At 51.8% G+C, this 4601-nt stretch overlaps 1 pseudogene; it reads left to right on the top strand.

The window, feature by feature from the left end:
• Positions 1-2289: 2289 nt before the first annotated feature.
• Positions 2290-3837, top strand: LOC147688994 (endogenous retrovirus group PABLB member 1 Env polyprotein-like; annotated as a pseudogene).
• Positions 3838-4601: the final 764 nt, after the last annotated feature.

Genomic DNA, 4601 nt, shown 5'->3' with positions numbered 1-4601 from the left:
GCAACGACCGTGCGCTTACTTCTCTGCCACTCTTGACCCTGTAGCCAGAGCCTTACCTGCCTGCCTTCGAGCTGTAGCTGCGCTGCTATCTCTATCCGACAGAGTGAGGGGATCGTGCTCTCGAATTCCCTCATGGTACTAGTACCCCATGCAGTTGACACCCTCCTGAACCAAACCAAGACGCAACACCTGACGAGTGCACGACTGACTGGATACGAGCTGACTTTGCTTGCACCCCATATCACCCTGAAAAGATGCACCACACTGAACCCGGCAACTTTGCTACCCCTACCAGAGAACGATCCCAATGTGCCCCCTGTACACGACTGTGTGACTCTCACGGACGAACAGACTAGAAGTAGGGTTGACCTCAGAGACACGGCTTTTCCTGACCCCGACGGAGAGCTGTGGGTGGACGGTTCTTGCATCAAACTCCCCGATGGCACCACTTCAGCTGCCTATGCAGTCACCACGGCCCGAACTGTAGTAGAGACAGCCCGCATCACACAACGATCTGCCCAGGCAGCGGAACTGATTGCCCTGACACGAGCATGCATCCTAGCAGCAGGTACCACAGCGAACATTTACACCGACAGCCAGTACGCCTTCGGGGTGGTTCACCATTTTGGGCTCCTTTGGAAGGAAAGGGGATTCTTGACCTCACACGGCACCCCTATCTTGCACGGAGATTTAGTCTCCGCCTTGATCGAAGCTGTCCTTCTCCCCAAAAGACTTGCAGTCATCAAATGCCAGGCACACAAGAAAGTGACAGACATTATTGGACAGGGAAATGCACTAGCGGACCTCACTGCCCGAACGACAGCTGAAAATAGGACGACAACACGCATGTACGTGACCAGGTCACAAGCAGAAAAATGGACCGACGCTAGGGACACTGTTAGGGATATTCAAATGGCTAGCACACAACGCGAACTGACTGAATGGGCACGGGTGGGACTAAAGGACGATGAAGGCTGCTGGTGGACAAAAGACGCAAACAAATGGTTGTTACCTGACTCATATCTGATTCCCATACTGACTATGGCACACTCCCCTGCCCACATAGGATCAGCCCCCATGATTGAACTTGTCTCCAGAGTTTGGCACAACGATAAAATCACGGACTCCGCCAAACGTCTGGTCCAACAATGCCTGATATGCCTGCAACATAACCCTGGGAAAGGAACCGTGGTCCCCCGGGGAGGGTTTGGGGTTCCCAATCACCCATTTGAAGTCCTACAGATGGACTACATCCAGCTAGACAGATGCCAAGGCCTGAAATATGTGCTTGTAGTGGTGTGTGCATTTAGCAAGTGGGTGGAGGCATACCCAACCCGTGATAACACTGCTATGGCCACTGCAAAAGTACTGCTAAAAGAATTCTTCCCTCGCTACGGCCTTTGTCGAATTTTATGGAGCGACAATGGCCCCCACTTCATAGCCGAAGTCATCCAGCTCATCTTAAAGGGGACGGGTATCACACAAAAGTTCCACGCAGTCTTCCACCCCCAGTCTGCTGGACTAGTCGAGCGACACAATGCCACACTGAAGCTAAAATTAGCCAAGATAGTGGCTACCACAGGACTGAAATGGCCAGACGCTCTCCCACTGGCATTGCTATCAATGCGTTCCACCCCCACCAAACACCACCTGACACCATACGAGGTCGTTTTCGGCCGGCCCATGAGCGTCTGGTCTGCACCTAAACCCACCTCCATTCATGACGTCCCGGATGTCCTAATGTCTGATTATTTGTACAAGTTAACTGAAACTCTGTCTGTCATTCATCAGCAGGTGCAGCAGGCCATCCCCGATGCTTCCAGGGGTCCGGGCCACGACATCCAACCGGGGGACTACGTGCTAGTCCGAAATTTTCAGCGGGCGAAGAGTTTGGAACCCCGGTGGATGGGCCCCTGGCAAGTGCTGATCACCACCCGGACGGCGCTTCGAGTGGAGGGGAAACGGCACTGGCTGCACGCACACCACTGTAAGAAGGTTTTCTCGACCCTGGCCACGACAGAAAACTTCGACAACCAAGAAGAGCTCCTGAACAAGGATCGACCATCACTGAACTGCTATCCTGACACCGAGGCACTTGAACTTGCCAAATTCTCTGATCCCACTGTGCCAACCAGAGAAGGGTATTTCCTGCGTCGAAAGGAGGGAGCTTCGGCTAAGTAACCGCGGACTGAGTTAAATCTCAGAACGGTAACCTAAACACTACCAAGGGTTACTCGGAGAGAAACTAAACAAAGTCTGTGGTTCTGCCCGCTACCGAGCACCGTGAAGATGATGGAAGCGCCAGATAAGAAGATGATGGAAGCGCCAGAAAAGAAGATGATGGAAGCAAAAGGAAATACCCATTACAGGAACCCAAAGACTGACAATATGCACAAATCAAAGACAATCGCCTTCTTCATTGTCTTCCTCTTTTGCCTTCTCCTTATGACTTCCTTCTGGATCCTGGAAGAGAGCATGCCTGCTCATCAGATATTGTTAACAACTGCACAGCCTACCACCATGAAAGAACATTATTTGATCTCACTGTCTCCTCAACTCAGAGAAAGGCGAAAGGAGTTCTGGAACAACTCTTTTGTGCAGCTACTTCACCAGCACAATCTCGCCACCAATGCCACCAACTGCTGGATCTGTGGGTTGCTACCCCACGCCACTGGACACTCGATACCTTTCATCCCTTCACCCTTCTCAATTCACGGCTCCTGCCTTGCTTGGCTGATCCTCCTGCAAGAAAGCTATAAAGACAATGCCACCTCCAGCAAAACCATGACGCACTTCTTTCATGAGGTCTGGCGAAACAAAACAAAGACACACTTCTGCCCGCAGACTTCCAATGACTCAATCCACATGGACATCCCTGCTAAAGAACGAATTGAAATGCAGGTGTTCAACAACCCAACCAGACCCACCTTCTCCTACTTGCGGAAACGAACGGCTGCCACTCTGACTGTGGCCCTGTCAGTCATCAACGTCACAGGCCACATGTGCATAGAAGGACTTGGGACACAGCTGGTAGGCCGCAGCGCCTGCCATTTCACCAGAACTTTGGACTCCACCGATCCACCTTCCTTTGTATCCTCTCCAAATATGTATTTCGTTTGTGGCACAAAAGCTTACACCTGGCTCCCCAAAGGCTGGGGGGGCACTTGTTTCATCTCCTTCATTCTTCCTCCGACCTATGTGGCCCCAGCAAATCACCATCGACAAAAGCGAGCCAAGGATATTGAACAAGCCGACTCAATAGGAGCACAGTTCCTCGATGCTATGAAGGGACTTGTTCCACTCTGGGGCCCGATGGCAAACAGCCGTGCCATCCGACATCTGACTCAGGCAGTTGAGACAACAATGAACATCACAGCTGGTATTCTTGCTAATAACACAGCCGAACTTCAAGCGGTCCGCCTGGTGGCTCTCCAGAACCGCCTGGTTCTAGATGTGGTTCTTGCGGACCGTGGTGGAGCATGCCGCATCATTGGGTCCAGCTGATGTACATATATACCGGACAATTCACCCTCAGTATACAAGGCCATTGAACACCTCCACAGACTCTCTTCAGAAGTCCACCAGGAACAGGAAGAATGGTCGCTTGGTGGTTGGTTCTGGAACACCGTTAAGAATTGGGGCTGGAGACTGTTTACGATTATCCTGATTCCTGTAGTTGTTATCTGTGGGTTGTGCTTGGGAATCCAATGCCTACCGCCTCTGTGTTCCTTATGTATGAATTGTATTTGCCCTAAAACTGTGGACTTTGGAAATGAACGCATGGGAGCATTATATGATGCCGAGGTTAGGAATTTGATGAAGATTGACATTGAGTAGGCAAGTTGGCTAGATGCGTTGAAAAGGGAGGACTGTTAAAAGTTAGGCCGCAAACGTCAACATTATCGGCGCCATCTAGCCCCTTTTCGAGCCCATTCGTGCGCGTAAGCGGCAGCCATTTTGAGTACCATGGCCTCTCTGCCCCTCGCTGATAGCCAGCGCGTCTCTCTCTCCCTCCTAACCTCGCAAGCATCCCCCACACGCTGACAACCCCCGCTCTCACATGCCTTGGGTCATAAACCCCTCTTCAGCGCAGCTCTGCCTCGGAACCCCATCCTGTTCCCAGCGCAACACCTCCCTTCATTCCTTTCATGGTCCCGGGTCCTTTGATACAACCCCCTTCTCCTGTGTGCCCGTTTGTCTTCCTCGTTCCCAGGTCGCCACCTGGCCCTGCGGATACTGTTTATTGCCCCCCTGTACAGTAGGAAGCTTCCTCCATCAAAGGACCCTCGAGTTGATCAAAGCCCCCACCCTATGAGATCCGATCAACCCCACACAATCTGTGAATCGGCGGAATATCCAGCTGCGCGATAATCATCACCTGTTGTGACCGGGGTGGGGACTTCAACTGTAAATGTGTGTGGGAACGGGCCTGAAGGGGGGATTCCGAGGATGTCTTTCCATACATCAAAGGGTTGACAGAGATGTGTTTCATGCAATAAAGCAATAAACTCGTGTATAAGAGGCCAGGCCTCAGAGATGCGGGTAGAGCACCTCGAGAAGATACCCTGTTGTCTGATTTGATGTGTTCTGCTCCGTCGGAA

The sequence above is a fragment of the Lissotriton vulgaris genome, chromosome 10 (assembly GCF_964263255.1).
Source record: "Lissotriton vulgaris chromosome 10, aLisVul1.2, whole genome shotgun sequence".
Classification (NCBI taxonomy): domain Eukaryota; kingdom Metazoa; phylum Chordata; class Amphibia; order Caudata; family Salamandridae; genus Lissotriton; species Lissotriton vulgaris.
This window is presented reverse-complemented; position numbering and strand designations above follow the sequence as displayed.